This window comes from Lissotriton vulgaris, chromosome 11, assembly GCF_964263255.1.
Source record: "Lissotriton vulgaris chromosome 11, aLisVul1.2, whole genome shotgun sequence".
NCBI lineage: Eukaryota > Metazoa > Chordata > Amphibia > Caudata > Salamandridae > Lissotriton > Lissotriton vulgaris.
Genome location: NC_141699.1, coordinates 635,440,583 through 635,452,688, shown reverse-complemented (window position 1 = coordinate 635,452,688; position 12,106 = coordinate 635,440,583). Strand labels below are relative to the sequence as shown.

The window sequence follows — 12,106 nt, the reverse complement described above, 5'->3', positions numbered from 1 at the left end:
CTCAGCAGGACGTCAATTGTTGTGAATCAGATACTCAGTATCTGATAAAATGCCTGCTAATGTACTGTGATGGTGTAAGGTTATTATTTGAGAATTCATACAATACATGGATTTCCCAAACAAAGGGTAACTTTCATCATTTCTTTTGGACATTGTGTTTTCTGGAAAAGCGTTCATGTTAACCCTGAAGATAGATTTCCAAAGCAGAGCCTATCCTCGGGCACATTATAACCAATGTCTGGTATGAGAGATATGTAAGGTATTTTTCTGTCAGTGATCAACTTTGTTATGGGATTTGCACAAACAGAAAGGAAGTTGGGAAAGGCATTGCCCACATTGAGCAGCTCCTCTGACATCAAAGCCACCAGCATCCAGTTTGCTGGAAAGGAGTTCTCAGGTAGCTTTGATGGTCAAGGATATAATGCAGGCCTCTCTGGTGCAGGGCCCCCGACCCACCAAGTAGGCTGTGGAAGACTCAGAGCATTGTTGATGGTGGCCTGCCATTGGGATGCTTGCATTCCCCAATTACGGTAAATAAGGTGGCCTTATCTAAATGAGTATAAAAAGAGAGAGTTTTCCCAAATATACCCAGAAAGGACCAGGAAATATCACAACCAAAAAAGAATTCCTTTCTGCGTGTTTCAATTTAGGTACTAGTGTATCTCATAAACAACAACATTTGTTTAGACCAATTTCATCCACAGATCCCCATATATTGTCTTCGAATCAAAACATAAGAATATATGTAACTAAATATTTTTTTATTGTTTAAAAACGTTTTTCCCACCAAGTAGGCTGTGGAAGACTCAGAGGCCCCTCTTCACATTCTGTAGGGTGGCCCCATCATTTTAAATAAAAGCATTGTTGATGGTGGCCTGCCATTGGGATGCTTGCATTCCCCAATTATGGTAAATAAGGTGGCCTTCTCTAAATGAGACCAATGGCCACAGTGTTTTATTATTTAACCATCAAATCACTTCAGCAAGTGAAGGCTGACATGGTCTACAGCGAGTGCACAAGACAAATCAGTGACCTCTCTCTCTCTCTCTCTCTCTCTCTCTCTCTCTCTCTCTCTCTCTCTCTCTCAGTCTCTCTCTCTCTCTCTCAGTCTCTCTCTCTCACACTCACTCTCCCTCTCTGCCTCTTACACATATGCACACATTTACACAAAACACAACACAAAATATTGCAGTTCCCTTAAGATTTTATACAGTAAATGTTATCACGAGAAGGAATCAGTAGTTGGGTAAAGAAGTTTGTGCCTCAAAAGTTGCTTTGCAGCTATAGATAAAAATAGCAGGTGCTGGGGGATCTAGAATCTTATATGAAACCTACAAGAAATCAATTGCCAAGAAAAAGGTGGGTTTTATCTTAGAAACCGGGAAGACCTGCTCTCAGCTGTGCTGAAAAATATGTTAACATTTCTGGATAATGGTGGCATGGGATAGTAAGGCAGTGGAACCAAACAAACTTTTACTGATACCTGGAGAAAGAAGCCTTGGGTCCCACTTCCTGGCACTGTATTTATGGGACAGCACAACTGATTCACTAATCCACCCAGACTTGCATAGCCTCCAGAAAATGAACCATTTTTTCTTTTCTGAAATGAGGCATGCTTTAAGCGGTCTTAAACAGGGGGAAGGGCCATGCCCTGCCATGGTTTCACTGGAGTTCTGTAGAAATGAGCCAACAACCTTCTCTGTTTTCATTCTGGAGGTTGCTAGTGACAGATTGTGGTCTGGTTATATTCCAGGGTCACAGGGAAGAGCAGACGTTGTTCTAAGCTGATCTTGGGAATTATTACACAATCTTGGTCCTGAATTGCCTGGGTAAAATATTTGGAAAATTTGTTCTCTTGGTGCTTACAGAAGGGGTTGCAGGGTTTCTTACAAAAATCAAGGTTGTATTTAGGGACTGTTGTCCAATCCTTTAGGCAGCAAGCTATAGTTACAGTTTCGATGCAGTCAATAGTCCTAAGCTGAAAAACATTATGACAATAATGGAGTTTGATGCAGGCTTGATCTGATAGAGACGTCTAGCCGCAGATTTCTTACCTTTGAATCATCCCCAGGCGCCAAACTGGATCTGTAAACTTCTCCACAGCAGTACCTCTACGCGTCAGTAGAGGGTATTGAGCGACTACGTAACAACGTCATCCACTGGTTGTGCAGTCAACAGAGTCCATGTAAGCCCTCCCCTGACATGCTAACATCTGTTTATCCTTTCCACCCTTCCATGAGGATCTGGAGAGCGGTATATCTGCCCATTTTTAGCCTACCTCGTCGATGAAACTCTGTGCTTTTTTTCTAGCCATCTCTGAGGTCCTGTGAATTACGATGTCGACCCTACACCCTCATCCTATATGCACGTGGTGACTGGACGCGCACTTTGACTCTGAATGGTGCGGCTCATTTCTTCAGCTTTGGTTGTCAGCATTGCAGGAGTGCTGCATGATGCTGTTAGCGGCCTTGTGGTCACAGGCCCCTCATCAGTAGTGGTCCTCTTCTCCCTCCTAGGATGGCTTGAGGACCAGGTCCCAAAGTCCTCCATCTTCGCCGTCGTCTGGTAAGTTATGCCATAGGTGGTCAGTGCTGTGGCCTTCCGCGGCCTTACCAAGTGCATGAGGTGTCCTTGACACACCTCCTATTTCTCTAAATTCAAAGTCAGAGAGAGAATCTGTCCCTCACCTTCCGGTGTTTCCCGTCACCAAGGCGACTTGGGCTCAGATTAGAAAATACTATCTTGCCCTTCATGCCATTTTTTGTTCTCAGCCTCCCTCTGGTGCACGTCTCAGCCCCAGGGAGTTCGGAGAGTCCTTGACTGATACCAACCCGGCAGAACCTCCCCCAGTGTCAGTGAGGCCCTCCGAATCCATGATCGACACTTTATCGGCTCCGGTGCACAGCCCATTGGGGTTCCCACCTGGTACGCCTGTGTTGGATCCATCTGCACCACCTATGACGTTGATGGCGCCGATCACCCCAACTTTGTTTTTCCACCCTGACTCCGCGGTGTCATCTCTTCAACACCAGTTGACTTTGGGAACGGTCTTGGGGGAACAGTTCTTTCCAGGTACCTTCCCCCTGTTTCAGAGTAGCCCTCTGCTATTTTCCCCTCAGAGCACAGGTATTTTTGTGATGTCGTTGATGACATAACTGACATCCCTCATCCTCCTCAGGAGTTTTATTGGGTTTCTGACCTTGGGGAAGCTGGTGGCCTTGATTCTTCCCCGTACTCTGGCCTGTTTTTTTCTCCTAGCCTCGTTTCGGAGGCTAGCTCTGCTTTTGCTGAGCTTTTGCGGACAGTTGGCGTAGTTCTGGGACTGCAGCTTCTTGCTGTGGAGGTGGCCATTGATCCCTTACTTGGGGTGCTTCATCAGGGCAAGATGAGAACTGAGCCTGTGCTCCCCTTTACTGAAGCTCTTTTTGATATTCTGTTGGGCGCTATGGCTAAACCCATTTGAAAGGCCTCCGTGGATCGGTCTATAGCTCATAGGCACCATCCTGCCCCTGGAGACCCGTGCTGCTTTTCCCCTCAGACTATTCCACTCAGCTTTGTGGTTCAGGCTGCTACAGCCTCCCCTGACATCAGCGATGTGCCTGACGTCCCCCAGACAGGGAGTCTAAAAGTTGAGATGCTCTTGGTCGATATCTCTTTTCTGCCACCAGCTCCACTTTTCAGTCCCTTAATACAGCTTTTGTTTTGGGCCGTTTTTCTTATGTGTTGTGGGATTCAGTCTTGCCCCTTCTCCCCTCCATCCCTGATGACTCTCGGTACACTCTTACTCAGCTGGTTCAGTATGCCTCTCAGGCAGCTAAATTGCTGATTTGTTGTGGCATGGATACCACAGATTCTGTCGGAGGAACCATGGCCCTTTCGGTTGCTCTTTGCTGGAGTGTCTGGCTACGCACCTCTGTCTTCTCTGAGGCAGTTCAGTCTACCTTGGTTGACATGCCTTTCAATGGCCAATATCTTTTTGATTCTTAAGCTGACTCAGCTTTACACCATTTTCGGGATAGGAGAAGTGGAGCTAAATCTTAATCCTGAATTGCTATACCATACTCTTATTCCCCCGTACTCAGTCTGGCTGGGGATGGTCTCATTAATTTATTTTCCATTTGAGCCATTATAGGGCGGTGCCAGTTGGCTTCTTCTTTTCTACTCCGAGTTGCATGTCGTGTGGTGGACCTGCCCCAGCAAGTTTTTTCTTGTCTTGCATTCTTACCTTGTCAATGGCAGATTATGATCCCTGGTTGGTTTGGACGTGTCTTATTTTCTGGCCCTGTTTGGTTTCTACACCAATGACTGCACAGTGTTCTCTTGCATTTTAACCAAGTTCTGATTGGGGTGTTTTCATGGTATTGTGTGGATGCACTATTGCTTTGTTCATTTGTATGCTTTACAGGTATTCCTCCACTTCTTTCTGACACCATTGTACTCCTTATGGTAGGCTCCACGTGGTGTTCTTTGGTGCAACAGTGCCAGTCGGAAGATGGTGCACTAGGGTTCCTCTTGACCCCCTCCCATTTGTATGTCTCTCTACTCTAGCCAGGGTTTTTTCCGTCCACTCTTTCTGGTGCCCTCCTTTCCTTGGATATGCAAAGGAAGGGGCATGGTTCTTGGCTTACTGTGCATTGTCTAGTCCTGACCTAGGCGATGTCCCTTCTTTCTCTCTTCAGGCGTTAGCACTTCTTGTGCTAGTTCTTCCTATACATGGGAAAGACAGGCTCCTGCCCTCTCTCCTTTTTCTCTCAGGCTCCTTGCGGACATACCTTGTCGGTATCTTGGCATGGGTGGCCTACTCAGCCTACTCCTTCCCTTGTTTGCCTCTGCATGGCCTGTTTTTTTCTGCCTTGGGCAAAGCTGCTGTTGCTTTTCACTTTTGGATTAAAGTAGTTTCCATGACATCTCCGATACCAACCCCAATGTTATGTTAGAGGCATGGCTGTTCTTCAAATGTGACCCTTTTGCAGATTTATTGCTATTCTTCATCTTCCGTTGCTTCTCGGACATAGGTTCCTTGACCATCCTCTCTGGGTTGTTTCGTGGGGAGGTTGGTGTTGCCCCTTCGATTCTTTCCTGGGATTTTCCTTCACTTCTTGTGAGCGTGCATACAATTCCACCCCTACGGGGGTTTGTCTCCCTTGTACTAATATGGATACCAAATATGATCTTGGGTGATGCCAGAATCCTCACTCATGATGTTACCTGGCTTGTGGGCCGGGCATGAGTTGTTCTGTGCAAACGAGAACTTTTGCGCTGGCCTCCACGCAAGTTAGGCTCTAGGCACTGCTACTCCATCTGTTACTTCGTGTCTTTACACTGATTCTTTGATTGGACCTTCACTTGCGGCATTGGTTTTCTCTTGCTATGTTCTCTGTGTTTTTGCGCTGCTTCAGCAGGTTCCCTTCTCCAACTGCTATTCTTACTTTTAAGAGGGGACTAGCTATGTGCTTCGGCCTCCCCTGTGTTGACCTTGTTCAACTTGACCTTTCTCCGGTCCTCCATAGTAGTCCTTATTTACCTGTTCTAGCAGGGCTATTTCTCCCCTGCTGTATTCTTTTCAGTTGTTTATTGACTGCCTGATCATAACCATTCAGTCAGTCGTGTTGTTTTCTATCTGCTAGTTGTGATTTCTGGGGGTGTGTGATTTCCAGCCCCCATCCCTTTTGTAAGAGACCATGGGGCTAGTTGCCAGCTCGCCATTGTTCGATCTTCAGCCCATGGCCAATGTTGCGACATTTTCTATGTACCCTTCTTAGGCACCTTTTATTATACAATGCAAATTATATTAATACCTTCTTTTATTCGGTATCTCTTTAGTAAGTCATCCCCCTTGACTCTCTTCTAGGGCGTAGTGTGTTTTGCTGCTGTTCTTGCGCTTTTCCTAGTGTCGTGCAGTGACCTCCGCGTGTTTGTGGCTTTGCACTCGCTCCCCCCGCTTGAGAATTCTGCTTTGCATCATCCCAAGGAGCTTCCTTCCCTCTCAAGGTGTTTTCTCTGACCACGTGTGGTCTATGGCCACAATTGTTGTTACTGCTCGCAATGCCTTAAACTATTGGTTGGTGTTCTCTGCATTCCTTACTTCTATGGCTAGGATCTATGACTCAGTAGTTTTAGCTATTGCCCTCGGCCTTCTGCCCAGTTCTCTTGGCCCGGTTGACAATACGGGGGGCGTTGTATTGTTATGTTTATGTGGAGTTTTCTTTTCGACTCTTCTTATTGTTCTGCCATCATGTCTTTTCCCATCTTCTTGCACAGTTGCAGATTGAGTTCTCTGCGGGGTTCTCCACAATGTTCACGTGGGATGACTTCTTCCTTACCTCCCTTCCTGGCAGCCAGTCTTTCTTTTTCTTATACAGGCCAGATAGCCTAGTTGAGGATCTTTTATGGAATCAGTTTGCAAAGCTTCCTCCAGCATGGTATTGCTTGGGTGTCTCTTCAAAAGTAAGGAATCTGGGGCAACATGTCTCTTTCACATGAATAAGTTACTAACCTTCGGTAATGCCTTATCTGGTAGAGAAAAGATCTAGCTGCAGATTCCTTACTGACCCACTCATCCTCCCCACTCTGCAAACTGATTCTCCTTTTCTTTCAGGTCCATTCTATGCACTCTTGTGCCTTTCATTGATAATTTTAAAATATAATTTATATTCAAGTTGTTCAAAAAGAAGATTATTTTTGGGCACACTGTTTTAATATACGTAACTCTGCGTTTTAGCGCAGAAAGTAGTTGCAGAAGAAACTGACGTCAGTGCGTCGGTGAAGGACAGATATGGGCTCTGTTGATGTCACATCCGTTGGACGACGTCGCTGCGGAGTCGCCCAACGGCCTCTACCGGCGCACAGAGGTACTGCTGTTGAAAAGATTTTGGATCTAGTCTGGTGCCAGGGGATAATTCAAAGGAAAGGAGTCTGCAGCTAGATCAGGTCTCTACCAGATAAGGCATTACCGAAGGTAAGTAACTTATTCATTAAGGCAGTGTGGTTTGGACATTCTAATACAATTGTCTCCTTTTATTATGACAAGGATGGGTAGCTCATATAGGACTTCCAATTGTGAAAGGTGTCTTATACGGTTCTACCCTCTTACCCTTCCCTTTGATGATTTTTACTAAGAACCTTGATGTTGCCCTAAAGGTAACTCAATACAATGTTAATATAGTGGATCTCCATCCATTCCCACTACTACTGTATGCCGCGGTGCTTAATTTGAGCCAGTGGTTTCTGGTGTTCAGCACATAATTGCCACCACCGGGGCTTATGACAGTCTGCAGCATGCAGGCACTGTCTTGCTAATTTAGGTATGAGCACAATAGCTGTTTATTAGGTCATTTTACATTTACATTGACTAATACCGTCCTCCCAAGCCATTCTTATAGCTCTGGGGGCCTGGAATAGTATGAATTATCAATATTGTAAGAATGTGATGGTTAGTAGCTGTGTTTGAACTTTCATTGGCAACTGGCGGGGGACCTGCGTGGTGGAAGCTTCTTTGGCCTCCTGATGAGAGCTAAAACACTTTTTATTTTACAAATTAAGCACTGGTATGCTAAGAATGTTGTTTTATATGATCACTCTGGGAATTACTTCGGGCATTTTTTGACTGGGTTTGAACATTTCTGTAGTGAATTAAAATTACTATTTAATACACCTCACCTTGCACAAAAAAATGATCATATCTGAACCTTACTGACCTAAAGGTTATAGAATCTGACTATGAGGTCGTCCGGTTTCTCGTGTTAGGAGAGTGGGCTCAACAACTGATCAAATAAAAAAAAAAACAAGAGTTTTACTGGGGTTGTCCTGCAGTCATTCAACTACAAGTTTGCAGGCTGTGCTTTTTCCATAGTCTTCACTGTTACAATGCTTGTCATTTAAAATATTTCTCTTTATGGGGAGGTGCTTTGGGAAGAGTCCAGTGCGAACCACTTGACTACGTTTGAAAAGAAAATTCATCAGATGACTGTGTCTTTCCTCCAAGGTACTCCAACCTTCTTCTCCGAGTAGAACTTGAGCACTAAATGTTTTGTTGGTGCTTTTCCGGTATCATGCATCCAATGGTACAAATAACAATGGACCACAGGATCCACTATTTACTTTAATCAAAAGAGAAGATACCAGAGCACTCAAATGGAAGTCCGAAATAGTAAAAAAGTTGATTTCCAAATGTAAAACGGGTATCTGCTGCGCCGTGCAGTCAGATGGGGCACTCTGTTTAGTAGCATACGTAAGTGAGCGCCCCCCTGTTGTAAATAAAACAGCGATAAAGTTAAGCATTAGCTAAAGACATGATATTGTATTCCCCTTGTTGTGTTTTCCAGCTCAAACTCTTAATACGGTCAGACTCCATCTTGTTTTCTGTCCTCCATTTTGTCTGCTACATATTGCCATTTGCTCGCCATGTGACGAGTCCTACCTCTTCGCTAGTCACCCTTAGGATCCGCCCAGCAACAGTCTATAAATAGCCCTTTGTGCATCTAGCTCATACTCAGTAAGAGTCACATCTGTCTTTGATTAGCGTAGATAGGAATGTGCATTTTCGCGGGCCTCAAGAACCGTTAACTCCACCCATGTATTGATTATGTTCAGAGATGTCCATATATGGTCGTAAATCATGTTCTGAGTTGAACCCGCCCAAGTATGAGCCCCTTCTTTGTGTATAAAAGGGGACTGTGTGCTTGAGTTCTTTTTGCTACCCTGTTGAATGCTGTAGAGTGTTGTGTGGGCTGTTGTACCACCTTTAAAGGTTTATTAAACTTGTCTTTGTATTTTCAGTTTCCGTGCTAAATTCTTTGTGTAGTCTGAGGACTTCATGCACAGAAGAGCGAACCCTATGCACTTACAGGCCTTGCTGAGGTCTGAACTCAGAGGGGACGCCTAATAGGGACATGTATGTGAAGTTTGGTCTCTCCTCTATAATGTACAGCACATTGTGGAGGAAATACACGAAAAAGGATCCTGAGTTACGTTGGCCTTTGTATGGATCGTCTGAAAGAAGTGCGTGAGCGTGAGAAACGTGAGCAAGCGCTGATTGAGAAGGAACAATGAAAGAGTGAACGTGAGAGAGCGCAAGAGTTGAGAAAGCGTGAAGCAAAGGAATTAGAAGAAAAGTAGGAAAAGGATCGCAGATTGCAGATATCTGGCCAGTATGCTGTTTGGCAGCCTCTTTATCCTGTCCTTAATAAACTTGAGGATGATTTTTCGTTATTAGATCGCTCCCCGCCTCCGTACGCTGGTCCGTTAGATACCGAGAGGGGGAGGCGAGGATTCTGGATCACCCCCAGAGAAGGTGGATACGCGGTCTATGTTATCGAAACAATCGTATGGCTGACCTTCGAAAGATCGCTTATCGAGTCCTCAAGGCTACCGTTTCTCTTCCTGAGTCAATGCAGTCTCTTGAAGGATGGCAGTATAGTGAGAAATTATATTTTACTGAATCTCTTTCTGATGAAGTGGTTACATCTTTTCGGAAATATTCCGATGTTCTTGAACCTGATGATGTGGTATATGATTCTAAAGAATTGCGTAAAGGTCTTCTCCCTCCTTCTCAGGTGCCCGACGCGGTTCGACGGCTGTTTGCGTTGCGGGACGAGATGTTTCAGCTACGGGACGAAGCGCGCAAAAAGAAGGAGGAGGAGGAGCAAACGAATCCGAGCGGCGGCAGGAAGCAGTCGTCTATTCTTCATTCAGATAAGACCGAGCTAGTGCATGTCAAGCCTATGCGAGAGGCAGCGCCTCTGTATGTTCCTCCTAAATGAGCGGGTACTAGTCCGGATAAAACTTCTCCTGATGCTAGAGGGTATTTCATTTATAATTGGGTTTATACTCCTTGGAATAGAGCGGATGTTATGGCATTAAAAGCTGCATTACCTGATCCACGAAAGAATCCTGCCGCCTTTTATGAGGAAGTTGAGGGGGCTCTAAACTCTTGCACTATGACATTAGATGATATTGATTTGCTTTTTGGGCTTATATTACTACCCGATAAGTGGAGATCTGTGCGGAAAGTAGATGATCTTGTTGCTTTTAAAGTTAGGTGGGCGGTTCTTGAGGATGAGGATAGAGACAGGAAACCTGCGCAAAAGCCACCCCAATCGATTTTAGACCTTCCTGCTGCCATTTTGGCTAAATTAAAAACGATTATCCCCCCTAAAAAGATTGATTGGACTATGTTAGCGTCGTGTAAGCAGAAGGTAGATGAATCAGTTTCAGATTTCTTTACGCTATTTGAGGAAACTTTTCATGATTTTAGCGGTCAGTCGCTTACGGACAACACAGGCCGACATCTTTTTGTTGATAAGTATGTTTCGAATTTATTGCCAGGAGTGGCAGCTCGGTTAAAAGCGAGTGAAAGCTCTTGGACAACTTCGTCTCTGGCATCCCTCCTGACAATGGCTCAGTATTATGAGCGTCAGGAATTAGAAGCGAAGGGTAATGAAGAGAAGAAGTCTAAAGATTTGAAAACGAAGGTTATGTTAGCGCAAGTGTACGGACCGCCCCATAGAGGTACCGAAAGGGGTGGTCGAGGATCATATGGTTCTTCCTTTGCTCGTTTTTGCGTATTGCAAGCAGATGGGCCATTGGGCTAGAGAGTGTCCATTGTTGCGCGTGCAGCGGCAAGGGCGTGGTCAAGGACCGATGAGAAATCTAGGGGGCCTTCCAGGCCCTAGGGGCAACTCGAATGACCCTGCTAGGTTTGATTCTAATATGCTCAGTAAGAGTCACATCTGTCTTTGATTAGCGTAGATAGGAATGTGCATTTTCGCGGGCCTCAAGAACCGTTAACTCCACCCATGTATTGATTATGTTCAGAGATGTCCATATATGGTCGTAAATCATGTTCTGAGTTGTACCCGCCCATGTATGAGCCCCTTCTTTTGTATAAAAGGGGACTGTGTGCTTGAGTTCTTTGTGCTACCCTGTACAATGCTGTAGAGTGTTGTGTGGGCTGTAGTACCACCTTTAAAGGTTTATTAAACTTGTCTTTGTATTTTCAGTTTCCGTGCCAAATTGTTTGTGTAGTCTGAGGACTTCGTGCACAGAAGGGCGAACCCTTTGCACTTACAGGCCTTGCTGAGGTCTGAACTCATCACCCCACCCCCATTTTAGATTTAGAAATCAGCTATACTGGGTTTCTCTTTCAGACTCCAATCTTGGCCATCTCTCAGAAGTATACTTCAATCCCGAGTATCTCCAACCAGAGGTCTCAGGAAGCACATTATTGCCAGCATTTACTTTCCTGCAAGGGTTTCTGCGTACTATTTCATACGAAATACCTTATCACAGGTTTCCTGCCTTTATTCATCTTACTAGGAGCTTGATTTTCATCTACTATTAGCCTATAAAAAATTACTTATTGTGAAGAAACAACTATCAGCTGTTGTTGTGATGACGTATGCATTGTGGATTACAGAACTCTCCATGTCTCAATAAACTCATTTGACTGGACCTATTTTCTACAAATACTTACTTTATGGATTTTGACTTTTTCGGACTTTCATTTGAGTGCTATGGTATCTTCTCTTGTGACCAGAACTCAGAATATGTAGCATTTTCCATCCTGCTGTTCTTAAACTGATGCATTTCCCACCCTACTGTTCTTAAGCTGGCACTCTAATAGATATGGCTCTGGACCATTGCAGATAGATGCTGTCTTTTGAGACACCATGAGAAATCTTTTTTCTGTGTAGGATGCAGCGTCTGTTGCTTGAACTAAACCTGTAAAATTGCTGTGTTTTAGTCTAGATCAGCCCAGTGGTGAGGATGACAGCCCTCTCCTGCTGAACGTGAAGAGGGGTGTTTGAGTCTTGTAAATATTTATTTGACTTGGTCAGAATAGGCTCCTGCCAAGGGTTTGGAAGCCTCTGAAGGGTTGTTCCCCCCCGCAATTCAGGGGCTACAGGGGCTTGTGTGATGCCCCTGAATCTTCCTGATATAAGGCTCTTGCTTCACAGACAGTCTATGGAAGAAGGATGGCCTCATTGTGAAGTTAATATCCATGAAAGGGGCCAGAGTATTTACCTGAAATGCATTCATTGACCACTAGAGGCTGGTATTACTTTGCTGACAAAAGCACTAAGGTCTTTGAGCCTTACCCTAAAGT

General features: G+C 44.8%; 1 protein-coding gene across 1 annotated transcript in view; it reads left to right on the top strand.

Moving 5' to 3' along the window:
• Positions 1-12,106, top strand: part of LOC147683273 (uncharacterized) — a 1,451,334-nt gene that overhangs the window by 1,322,089 nt on the left and 117,139 nt on the right. The gene's annotated exons all lie outside the window — the stretch shown is intronic.